At 47.0% G+C, this 13553-nt stretch overlaps 1 protein-coding gene across 3 annotated transcripts in view; it reads right to left on the bottom strand.

The window, feature by feature from the left end:
- The window catches only part of LOC119185000 (protein dispatched homolog 1-like), a 495836-nt gene that overhangs the window by 231090 nt on the left and 251193 nt on the right, over positions 1 to 13553 (bottom strand). For all 3 annotated transcript variants that reach the window (XM_075872172.1, XM_075872171.1, XM_075872170.1), the window contains exon 4: positions 5456 to 5544. The gene's annotated coding sequence lies outside the window, so the exon portion shown is untranslated. The remainder of the gene's footprint in view (positions 1 to 5455; positions 5545 to 13553) is intronic.

The following is a 13553-nucleotide window of genomic DNA, read 5'->3' on the forward strand; positions in this document are numbered from 1 at the left end:
AACTCAGACTCGACAAGCGTTTCGAACCTCCCTTCATCCAATACTCACCCTGCTGGAGTTCCGAATTTTACGGGAGGTACAAATATCGAACTGCCTTATTGGCCCCTCTCGCCTTTTTCTGGGTAAATATAGCTCTCACGCCTGCTGTCTCAAGTGCCCTTCTGCATATGCCGACCTGTCACACTGCTCCATAGCAAAGTACCGGCAAGATGCAGCTGTTATATACCTTCTTCTTGAGGGATAGTGGCAATCTACCAGTGATGATTCGAGAGTGCTTGCCAAATGTGCTCCACCCCATTCTTTTTCTTCTAGTAACTTCAATCTCGTGGTTCGGCTCCGCAGTTATTACCTGCCCTAAGTAGACATAGTCTTTTACAACTTGAAGTGCACTATTACCTATCTCGTAGCACTGCTCTCTTCCGAGGTTGTTGTACATTACTCTTGTTTTCTCCAGATTAATTTTAAGACCCACCTTCCTGCTCTGCTTGTCTAACTCCGTAATCATGAGTTGCAATTCGTCCCCTGGGTTACTCAGCAATGCAATGTCATCGGCGAAGCGCAAGTTACTAAGGTACTCTCCATTAACTTTTATCCCTAACTGTTCCCCTTCTAGGCTTCTGAAAACCTCCTGTATTCACGCGGTAAATAACACTGGGGAGATTGTGCCCCCCTGCCTTACACCCTTCTTGATTGGTATTCTGTTGCTTTCTTTATGAAGCAATATGGTAGCAGTTGATCCTCTGTAGATTTTTTCCAGGGTGTTTATATATACTTCATCGACGCCCTGATTCCGCATGACTGCTGATATTTCTACTGAATCAAACACCTTCTCGTAATCTATGAAGGCTATGCATAGTGGTTGGCTATATTTTGAGCATTTCTCTATTACCTGATTGATAGTATGAATGTGGTCGATTGTTGAGTAGCCTGTTCGAAATCCTGTTTGTTCCTTTGGTTGATTGAATTCTAGTGTTTTCTTTACTCCGTTAGCAATTAATTTTGTAAACAGCTTGTATACTACGGAGAGCAAGCTGATCGGCCTGTGATTATTCAAGCCCTTGTCATCTCCTTTCTTACGTATTAAGATGATGTTAGCATTCTTCCAAGACTCTGGTACTCTTCCCGTCAGGAGGCACCTCGTAAATAGGGTGGCTAGTTTTTCTAACACAATCTGTCCTCCATCTTTCAGCTGATCTGACGTTACCTGGTTCTCACCAGCAGCTTTACCTCCTTGCATGCTCTCCAAAGCTGTTTTGACTTCTTCTATCACTTATGGTGGGGTGTCATCTGGGTTACTGCTATAGTTCTTATAGTATTAAGGTCGGATCTGTTCCGGCTACTGTACAGGTATCTGTAGAACTCCTCCGCTATTTTAACTATCCTATCTATATTGGTAGTTATTTTCCCTTCTTTGTCCCTTAGCGCATACATCCGATTTCTGCCTACCCCAAGTTTCCTCTTCACTGCTTCGACGCTCCGTTTTTCAGAGCGCGTCCAATTCTCTCCATGTTATACCTTCTTACATCAAGTACCTTACCCTTAATAATCAACTTCGAAAGCTCTGCCACTTCTATTTTGTCTGCTGTACTTGAGACTTTCATGCTTTGACGCTTTCAAATGAGGTTCTTGTCTCCTGGGACAGCTTGCCAGTGTCATGTGTAAGTACCATACCTCCAACTTCCACTGCACGCTCCGTGATGATACTCGTCAGATTATCGTTCATTGCGTCAACGCTGAGGCTGGTTTCCTCGATAAGAGCCGAGTACCTGTTCTGAAGTGAGACTGAATTCCTCTACTTTTCCTCTCAGTGCTTGCTAATTGATTGGCTTTTCGCGTATTAGTTTCTGTCGTTCCTTTTTCAAGTCTAGGCGAATTCGGGACCGTACCACTCTATGGTCACTGCATCGTACCTTGTCAAGCAATTCCACATCCTGCACGATGCCTGGGTGTGCAGTCATTAAAAAGTCTATTTCATTCTTATTTTCGCCATTAGGGTTCCTCCATGTCCCCTTACGGTTTCCTCGTTTTCAGTAGAAGGTATTAAAAATCCGTAAATTTTTGCGTTCTGCGAATTCAACTAGTAGCTCTCCTCCAGCATTTCTAGTACCGATGCCATAATCTCGCACTGCCTGGTTTCCAGTCTGCTTCTTCTCTACCTTCGCATTAAAGTCTGCCATTAGTATAGTATATTGTGTTTTTACGTTGCTAATTGCCGATTTCACGTCTTTATAGAAACTTTCAACTGAAGCGTTGTCATGGCTGGATGTAAGCGCGTAAGTCTGTACCACCTTCATCTTGTACCTCTTATTGAGTTTAATTACAATACCAACCACCCTTTAATTAATGCTATAGTATTCCTCTTTGTTGCCAGCTATGTTTCTGTGAATAAGGAACCCCACTCCCAATTCTCTTCTGTCAGCGAAGACCCGATAGCAAAGGACGCGCCCATTCTGTAGCACCGTATAGGCCTCATCTGTCCCCTTAACCTCACTGAGCCCTATTATATCTCAGTTAACACCCTCTAATTCTTCGAAGAGTACAGCTAGACTTTCCTCACAAGATAAGGTTCTAGCGTTAAAGGTTGCCAAGTCCAGGTTCCAATGGCGGCTTGCCCGGATCCAGAGATTCTTATCACCCTCTGCTGCGTTGCAGATATGACCACCGCCGTGGTCAGTTGCTTCGCAGCTGCTGGGGACTGAGTGCCGTGAGTTAGTTGACGTATGCATGCTGGAGGTAGCGGCCAGATACTGCACCAGGGTGGCCAATCTTTCTCTGGTGAGGGAGTGCGTTACCGGTGGTGGTCACCGGTGAGGCCGCACCCCGCAGGCTTCTTAATTCAGTACCATCGCCACGCGGATTTTTTTTAATCCGGTTGAGAACTGCGCGCATCCGGGATTCGAGCCAAGGACCTCTTCCATGCGAGGCGGATGCTCTAAACACTACGCCATCGCCATTCGGCATTTAGTAAGTGGCTGAAAAGAAAAACCTCCTCCTCCTCCTACTACTACTACTACTACTACTACTACTACTACTACTACTACTACTACTACTTTGCTACAGCTGCGGATAGCCACGACTGCACTCAGAGAGAGAGAGAATAAGGATGAAAGAAACGTAGGGAGGTTAACCATGGCTGAGCCTGGTAGGCCACCTTGCGCTGGATAAGGGGAATAAAAGTTATAGAGAGAGAGAAGGAGAGAAATGCCACTCATGCCATCGACAAAACGGCAGTTATGTGCTTAGCATCACAGACGGTGAGTAACATCCGTGTCTTAATCAATTGAGCACATTCGTTGCATTAATTTGTATGCGCGGTTCTGTGCACCCAAAATCTTGCTGATGGCGAAGCCATTATGGTGCCGCTTGGGTGCTCAAGGAGCAGACTTCTGAAGGCTTGCGAGAACTGGAGTGACGGTTTCAAGCAGTTGCAACACGCTTTGAGCTGTCGGTATCTGCATCTTGCTCACCAGCAAGCTCATAGCCCTCAAAATTCGCAATAGACCTCATCTGAATCGGTGAGGGGTGGGGGTGGGGGCAATCTATTCTTTTTTTAAGTCACATGTGCAATGCCAACGCACCTTATTAATTGTTCGTGTTGACATGTCCCGAAACCACGATATGATTATGAGTGACGCAATAACAGACGGCTCTCGGAGTCCTGATGGCCAGGCGCACCCTAACGTTCACAAAGTATGTGTATACGGTGAAGCAGTCCGGTATTACTGACCATGTAATTCCCAATGTAGCACATGTCTGACGCGTTTCGGATCCTCTAAAAGTCGGTAGTTATGCGTGGGAAGTGTAAGAATAACAGATGGAGCGGCATTTTTGATAAGCTATATAGTTATCTTTTTGCAGATAGTTCAGAAAACCACTTAAGCATATGTAGACCTATTGTAACTATGAACTTACAAATGCGAATGCATTTTAATTGATTTGTGGGGTTTAACGTCCCAAAACCACCATATGATTATGAGAGACGCCGTAGTGGAGGGCTCCGGAAATTTTGACCACCTGGGGTTCTTTAACGTGCACCCAAATCTGAGCACACGGGCCTCGACATTTCCGCCTCCATCGGAAATGCAGCCGCCGCAGCCGGGATTTGAACCCGCGACCTGCGGGTCAGCAGCCGAGTACCTTAGCCACTAGACCACCGCGGCGGGGCGCGAATGCATTTTACCGTTATTTCACAAAAAAAAATGCTCTCTGTGGTCTGAAATAAAAGTGAATTCATAAGTTCGTGACGCAAATTGTTACGTAAGGTAAGTCACCTGAGCTATGCATAGGCGCCAATCACTTCTTGAACACATTTAATAACTAACTAACTAAATAAATAAATAAATAAATAAATAAATAAATAAGGCAAACAGGTTGCGTTATTGAACTCAGTGTCGGCATTAAATATTTATAAAATCACAGCACTCTTATTCATTGCCTTTCGGAACTGCAACGCGCAATGCTGAAACTAAAGGTTAAGGATGCTGCAGGTAGCCAGTGGATCTAGCCTTGCATAATTTGCAGGCGATTGCCCCGCCCGGTTTCCTCTTTGCTAATTGTAGCTAATGTCCTTTGTTTGTTTTTTAACTAAGCACGAGCAGGCTCTTAAAATGAAAATCGTGCATAGCGCGCCGTAAGCCTGCATAAGCCGGCGGCCTCTGTGCTACTCCACATGCAATATTGTGCCGGAACTCTATCTCGCTGCACCATACCCCAAACACAATTGTCTCTTATCGCCAGTCACATGCGAGGTATGTAGCATTCAAAATTTCAAGAGATGTCGCGACACCTGTTTCCTGAGGATCGAGTGACTACGCGGAAACACAATAGCAGTCACGCTGTCACATGGCGAGCCCAAAATTTGCAGTGCCGTAGTCTCAACATTTCGCTAGTGGTACTAGCGTTGGTCCAAATGGTGTAAAAAGTACGCAGGCGAAAGCTCTCGTTTGCGTGAAATTGGAAGTTCCACAAAATTCGCTGAGTCTATTGTTTCTCCGAAAACGCAATCGTTGCGTTCACCGCCGTCAGTCTTTCGAGCGAACGTTGATCAGCGGTCGTATTCTGAGACAATTGGTTTCGGCGACAGCAGCCGCCTTTACGTGCCGTATGAGAACCTCGAGCGCACGGTAAAGGGTGAGACTACTCGCCTTTCTCACCTAAAGCGACCAATAGAGGGTCCATAAAAGGGACACTTCTAGGCAACATCTTCGAAAGTGACAGCCTCAGAATCGTTATCACTGGAGGAACTATACAGCTTCTTGAACGCGATACTAAGATAATCAATAAGGATCCCGATCATCGCATTTAGTTGAATAATCAGAATCATCCTTTTGTTTTGTAATATTCATTACGACGCCATGAAATACCAACTACAGGTAATGCCATGATCAGGGAAACTAGGACCAATGAGCGCAGAGACTTTATACAACGTGCACACACATTTACACATTGTAAATACCTGTATTCCTTCAAGCGTGGGCGATGTCCCGCTTGGATCTAAAGATGCGGTGCTCACGCTCTCAAGCAGTCCGATCTCCCACGCTGAACCTGTTGAGAGTAACGGAAAGAATAGTGTGAGAAGAACAGATTGAAACACAAGCGTCGGTCTATGCAGTAATGTGCAGTTTCACAGTAACTGTATCTAAACAAGAACTCGAGGGCGTGGGATTAACTCCCGGCCAGTGCTGCCGCGTTTCGATCGTGAGAAAATGCGCACGCACGCACGCACGCACGCACACACACACACACACACACACACACACACACACACACACACACACACACACACACACACACACACACACACACACACACACACAAAACGGGTTAGAATGAAACGGCCTTTCCTGTATTAGGGTAAAGCGGTGCTGTGAGCATAACTTGCCCTCCAAACTTAGCCCCGTCTTCAGATGCGGGTTTCCGTGAAATAAATGTCCCTGAGATTATACGCGGGAAAACGCACCTGCTTGCGCAAATCTAAATCGAAAGGGTGTGCCGCTGTCTGCGTTGTTCTTTTATTTATATTCTCATGCGTCTCTTTACACGGAGCAGCGCAACGAGACAGGCAACGATAGAGAAGACACAGCCCGTCTCTTGAGCCGGTGTTTTAAATCCCAAAGGACACAGCATAGTTAGTCCGAGATTGGGCAATGTCAGTTCGCCATTAGGCCCTGTATTGCGCAATGCTGAACGAAATCAGCGCGAGGTTAGCAAGAAAGTTCCATTAGAGAGAGAGAAATGGCGTTCTCTTAATTTAGAAGTAATTCGTATGAAGTTAACCGTGCTTTCAGAAGGGTTGCAAGATTTCTTATGTAAGTACAAAGAAAGCCGTTTTCAACAGCGGACTCGCTCAGGTCGACGTTTAGTCCGCGTGCAAACCAAACATTATCATTATCATGAATTATCATCATCATTAGCTATCATTATCACGAGTCGGTACGAACACACTTGTTCTTGTTCACCTTTTCGCTGTGGCTCACACTGTGCGTATGCCACAGCGATTAGTGTGAGGATTGGCCAAGAATTGAGTTAGGCCAGTTACACCAACACGTGATCAAGACGACTGATTGATGGGTCTCCTGGAGAGCAGGATTCATGCAGTAAACACCCCATAAAGGCGTTGGTCCCCGGTTCAAATCTCGGGGACAGGAAGAATTTTATGACCAACCAAGACAGACATTTCCCTAGAGATAGTGGACAGCGACTATGCCTTCGCAAGGAACTCAGCAAATTAGATAATCAACCTCTGTCGGAGGAAATAATTTTACAATATCGACCGGATGCAACGTTGCAGAAGGCCCTGCAAGCGCTACTAGACTTCTTGCGATCGACCGGCCTTTCTAAACGGTTTCAACCAGAACGCCCTTCGTGGGTGCGTTCTTGTTTTCTCCTGAGTGCACGTGCGTTTCTCTCTCTCTCTCTCTCTACGCCCATTTTCTTGCGCCTATTTCTCCTCCTCCACTGCTGGGTAGCAAACCGATTGCTAATATCTGGTTAATGTCCCGGCCTTCCTTTCTATCTCTCTCTCTCTCTCTTCTTTCTCATAAAGGTGCATGCGCATCCCCATGGAACTTTATGCTACCAAAAACGAACGAATGCGCATTTTATCGATCATAATCCTTTCCGCCACCTAGCGTCAATCTGCAGACGCAATTTGACGCGATACTCGTATCTCACTATGCTACACTAGACAGTCTACCTTCCTCGTATATCAAGCCACCACTAATTGTGTACTTTATGCGAACCATAAATTGTTTCTTAAACCTCGGAATAATTCGCATAGAATGTCGTGAACGATTAAAAAAAACAACGCAGTTCACGCCTCCGTTTCGAGAACTGGAATCTCTTGACTCCCTTAATATACCTTTATATACCTTAATGCCAAATCTGCTCTCTTTTTTTTTTGCGTGCCATACCTCTAAACCAGAGATATTTTGCCATCTTAAATCTTCACTTAAAAGCATAGCCAGCAGAATCTACACAGGACTAACTCCACGAAAAAAAAAGACTGCAAGTCAAATGTGATGTTTCAAAAAAAAAAAATAAACACAAACAGTATGAGGCAAAGAGTAAATGCTGCTGCCTATGAGACAGAGCTTTCCGTGCCCACCTTTGCGTTCACTACAAAACCATCGTCACCAGCCTGACTGCGCTATATACTTGCAGGGCAAAGGCCTCTGTGATGTTCCACCAATAAAGCCGGCGGTGCGGTTCTTTCTGCTGATATATGTTACACCCGCAATCATCTTCATATCGTCTGCCCGCTAAACTTTCGCCTCTCTATTGCACGTTCGTAATTTCTTGGAGCCGAATAAGTTACCTCATTGACTAGTGGTTGCAATGACTACGCGCTACGTGCGCTGGTCATGCCCATTTTTCCCTATTGATTTTGATTAATATGTCCCTAACAGCGGTTTTTTCCCTGACCACTCTGCCCCCTTTCTGTTCCTTTTAAGTTCCTTAAGATGCAGGCAAAGTTCGTTTGAGTGAACCTCCGATAATAAAAGTACAGGTCCTTCCATCTGTAGATGTAAGGTTTTGTACTATTTTCCATCTATTATACCATCTATAGGTTCTTCCATCTAAGGTTCTTCCATCTATACATGGAAGGCTGCGAGCAACGCATCGTTGTTTTCTACATATATGTAGAAAACAACGATGCGTTGCTTGCAGCAACACGACAAAACTTGAAAGGAAGCGTCGTAGTCATGGTAACAGCTAGAAAAAAACGATAGCACTCAGTAGACATAGAAGACGTTGATTGCAGGACAGAGTTAAGATTAAGCATGGTCTGAATGAATGTTCCCAAATTTCAAAGCGGAAACTAAATTAATCAATAAAGACGTAAATCGGGGATGGAAAGAAACAACGCGGACAGCGCGGTGCACTGTTTTCATAAAGGTCTGAATTTGGTGGCAATAAAAAGACGCCAGAGTGGTTCTTGATAGTGTCATATCTCACGCTACAGTCCCTCCTGATTGCTATCCAAGCTAGAACCACTCGACAACAAATATACGAAACAGGATACAGCGTAGATGCCGCACTGTTTTCGTTCCTTTCCATCTCCAGTGTACCAAGATGTGGCCATGTACATGACGATATGTCTGGCTCGTCACAATTATTATTGCTTTCAACGCGATACATCCTTAAAGAGCCCGTGTCGGAGAAATGCCGCTATCGGTGTCGCTGGTCTTGAGCCAAAAATAACCACTGTCCGTGACAAAAAGTCGCCACAAATGCATATAATAGACTACAAAGAGCACTAGCATTAGTGCGCACATTCTCTTATGCAGACATGTGTAGGCATACTGTTCTCATAAGAGCGCCATTGAAGTTGTCAGATTGTCGTGTTTGTGGTTGGAGGCCTAGAGTTTTCTGAAATTAACTAGATGGGACTGGCGCTGCGATCGTTCAGCGACCTTGGGAATAATGGGTAGTCCGCGGATTTTCCACTTCGTGTTCGCTGGCTTCGAACTCGCTTGTGGCTTCGTTCATTGCTGTGTTTTTGTTTTGTTTCGATTTAAAGAACGGACGGTCATGAACTTCGTGAGCCGATTCGAAATGGTCAGCCTAAAAGGATAAAGCAGTGAAGTGCAACTGCCAAACACTTGCCGATCGTTGTTTCGCGACAGAGCAACTTTAAGCCATGCGAAGTCAGCCGAAGCCGAAAGTACGAAAATGAGACAAATCCGTCGGCTACTCGCCATTAAAATGCTCACTGAAGCGCCGTGCGTTGCATCTCCCATAGACACTAGCGTCGAAGTTCCCTCTAGTGTATATATAAGTAACTCTATACGGTTGAGGGGATCTCGTACAACCCCAAAACGTAAAGCTTAAAAGTCCCTCAGTTTAGAATTTATTTTTCAGATGCATATCTTGCTGGTATTGTATTGTACGCTCTAAAGTCAATCCAATCCGCGTCGGAAAGTTGAAGAGCCATGTTTACGCCAGTGCAAGGTTCAGCTCACTTTACAGAGTACATACAAAACTGGATGAAAAAGCAAACTAACAGCAAGCTCAGTCGTTTACCTCAGGATTCTGAAAACAGTGTGGAGGTCAGTGTTCTGATTCGTCCACATAGTGGTCGGATATTATCGACACTGGGTATTAAGTGAACAAAGCGATATAATATAGTCGTAGCGCTACGTAAGTTGCAAGGCTTTTTCGGAGGTCGTAGAAACACTACAGTCCCGGGGGTACATACCATAATAAAAGACAGGGCAGAGCTACAGTGTGGTCCCGTCTTCGCTGGTACTTCAATAAAGGCGCCATTAGTAGGCAAAACATTAGTTTGGTGGAACATATATACGCAGTCAATTTTTCCGTCTTCTATGAATTGCGAAACTCCCCATAGGCCCCGTGTATCAAAATTCGAACTCCCAATTGCGCAATATCGCGGGTGTCTGCTGATTGCCGATACTTCTGCCGACCAGCAACACAAACTAACAAACGCTTGTGACGACGCCAGCGTTGCGTGCGGCCTTAAGCAGCTTGCGACAAAAAGCACGTGTAGGGAACCACCGCGATGATTTAGTGTTTCACATTGCTGCTCCCGATATTGCCTACAGGGGCCGTGTACTACCACAACTCATATGGTTAAAGAACTGCACACACCCACACCCACCTACCCACACACACACGCATATATATATATGTATATATATATATATATATATATATATATATATATATATATATATATATATATATATATATATATATATATATATATATATATATTGAAAAAGGGTTTATTGGCGACTGTTGCGATGGTGGTCCTACGATGAAAAACGATCGGACAAGAGCAACGGTCGAGCAGATGCCGGCGATGATCAGCACGAGCCGAGCGAGCGAAGCCAAGCACCCAGTACCCAAGCGGTGGCGATGTTGTTTGCCAACGATGCGTTTTCTTCTTCACAATTTGCCCCCGCCGAAAAAGAGCCATCCTGGCGACCTAAGAGTCTGGAGGCAGAGGGCTATGATATGGCTTAAGGCGGGCGATGTGGACGATGTCACGTCCACGCCGGCACATGTCGTCAGATGGGGAAAGTGGCTCGATGAGAAAATTCACCGGCGAGGTTTGCTCCAAAACGCGGTATGGGCCCTCGTACTTTGGAACGAGTTTTGAGGATATCCCGGGGCTTTGGTAAGGAACAGCCAGCCATACAAGTGATCCCGAGGAATAGCTGGGGCTTTGTGAAGAGTCGGCGTTGTTTTCTTTCTGGCGCTGTTGTTCTTGCGACGTAAAGGTGCGTGCGAGTTCACGGCACTCTTCCGCATTACGGGCAGCTTCGGACACAGATGGGCATTCGGATGCGTCAGGATGGTATGGAAGGAGAGCGTCGATGGTGTGGGATGGTTCGCGTCCATAAAGAAGAAAGAAAGGTGAAAATCCAGTGGTAGACTGTGCCGCGGTGTTATATGCGAACGTGATGAATGGAAGAATGCGATCCCAGTTAGTATGATCGGATGTCACATACATGGCGAGCATATCGCCAAGGGTGCGGTTAAATCTTTCCGTGAGCCCGTTAGTTTGCGGGTGGTATGCAGTGGTCTTGCGATGAACAACATGGCATTGAGAAAGCAGAGACGTGACGACTTCTGATAGGAAGGCTCGACCTCGGTCGCTTAGTAGCTCTCGAGGTGCACCATGTCTTAGTATGAAGCGATGAAGGATGAAGGATGCTACGTCCCGCGCAGTGGCACTTGGAAGGGCGGCGGTCTCAGCGTAGCGTGTTAAATGGTCCACAGCGACTATGATCCACCGATTTTCATCTGATGTTGTCGGTAGAGGGCCATAGAGATCAATTCCGATCCGATCGAAAGGTTTGGCAGGGCACGGGAGCGGTTGAAGCGCACCGGACGAGTGGAAAGGCGGTGATTTGCGGCGTTGACAGTCAGGGCAGCCCATAACGAATTTTCGAACGAAATTATACATTCCGCGCCAGTAGAAGCGATGGCGAATGCGTTCGTAAGTTTTGAAAACTCCGGCATGACCACATTGGGGATCGTCGTGAAAGGAGGCGCAGATTTGTGATCGCAAGCTGCGCGGGACAACCAAGAGCCACTTACGACCTTCGGGGGCGTAGTTGCGTCGGTGTAGCAGCCGATCACGAATCGCGAAATGAGCAGCTTGACGTCGGAGAGATCGTGGTACCGCAGTGGTTGACGATCCAGAGAGACAGTTAAAAAGGGAAGCGATCCACGGGTCCTTGTGTTGTTCACCGGTAAAAGAGTCGAGGTCGAGAGATGCGACGCGGTAAAAGAGTCGAGGTCGAGAGATGCGACGGAGTTGGTACCAGTGGTTTCGCAGGCCGAGTCGGGAGGTAAAGGCGAACGCGACAGGGCGTCGGCGTCAGAATGCTTGCGTCCGCTGCGATAGATGACACGAATGTCGTACTCCTGGATTTGCAGTGCCCACCGAGCTAGGCGGCCAGAAGGATCTTTCAATGTGGCGAGCCAACAAAGTGCATGGTGGTCCGTTACCAGGTCGAATGGGCGACCGTACAAATAAGGGCGGAACTTGCGAAGCGCCCACACTAGCGCCAAGCACTCTTTTTCAGTGACGCTGTAATTGGCCTCAGCTTTAGTAAGTGTGCGACTCGCATAAGCGACGACGTATTCGGAGTAGCCCGGCTTGCGTTGGGCGAGGACGGCGCCTAGACCAACCCCACTAGCGTCTGTGTGAACTTCCGTTGCAGCTGTTGGGTCGAAATGCCGAAGAATTGGAGGAAATGTTAGCAGACTACGGAGCGTGGCAAACGCGACGTCGCAGTCAGAAGACCAGGATGAAAGGTCTGCATCACCGCGTAGGAGGTTGGTCAGTGGTGACATGATCGACGCAAAATTTCGCACGAAGCGCCGGAAGTACGAGCATAGTCCGACAAAACTGCGTAATTCTTTCAGTGTAGTAGGTTTCGGGAACTCAGCGACTGCTCGCAGTTTTGCAGGGTCGGGTCGAACACCATCCTTGGACACGATGTGCCCTAAGATGGACAGCTCTCGCGCGGCGAAGCGGCACTTTTTAAGGTTCAGTTGGAGCCCAGCGTTGGTTAAACACGTCAGCACCAGTTGGAGCCGACGCAGATGTGTAGGAAAATCGGGAGAGAAAACGACAATGTCGTCGAGGTAGCATAGACACACAGACCACTTCAGTCCACGCAGTGTGTTGTCCATGAGTCGTTCAAACGTGGCAGGAGCATTACAAAGCCCAAATGGCATTACGTTAAATTCGTACAGGCCATCTGGTGTAATGAACGCAGTTTTCTGGCGATCAGCTTCTGCCATAGGAACCTGCCAGTATCCAGATCGTAAGTCTAAGGAGGAGAAGAATTCGGCTCCTTGTAGGCTGTCAAGGGCGTCGTCTATGCGCGGTAATGGATAGACGTCTTTCCGCGTCACCTTGTTTAATCGCCGGTAGTCGACGCAAAATCGAATCGATCCATCCTTCTTTCGAACTAGAACGACAGGAGATGCCCAAGGACTGTGCGATGGTTGAATAACGCGACGGCGTAGCATCTCTTCGACCTGGTCGTTGATGACGTGACGTTCTGCTGCAGAGACACGGTACGGTCTTTGACGCAATGGCTGGTGCGAACCGGTGTCAATGTAGTGGTGCACTGCGGAAGTCCGACCCAATTGCGGCTGAGAAACGTCGAATGAATTCGCGAAGTGCTGGAGAAGATTAAGAAGCTCGGCGCGTTCATGGGCACTTAAGGTGTCGGCGATGGAACTCGAGAAGGTGTCACTCGATGAGCATTCCGGTGGGGAAAGGGCATGAAGTTCGGTCGAGGCGCTACTGCACGATTCGTCTGGCATGTTAAGGAATAAAGAGGAATCGAGGTACTCCACTCGACCGAGACATTCGCCGGCAAGTAGCGTAAGCGGTGCAGAAAGGGGGTTGTGGACGAAAATATTGCTTCGGCCCCCAGTGACGTCGAGTGTAGCGAAAGGCAAGGAAACGGCTCTGCGGCTCATGAAAATGTCGGAAGGTGTAAACATTACTGTAGCGTCGTTATGGTCATCGCAGCAAACAGGGACAACGGCAAGAGAAGCTG

The sequence above is a fragment of the Rhipicephalus microplus genome, chromosome 8 (assembly GCF_043290135.1).
Source record: "Rhipicephalus microplus isolate Deutch F79 chromosome 8, USDA_Rmic, whole genome shotgun sequence".
NCBI classification, from domain to species: Eukaryota; Metazoa; Arthropoda; class Arachnida; order Ixodida; family Ixodidae; genus Rhipicephalus; species Rhipicephalus microplus.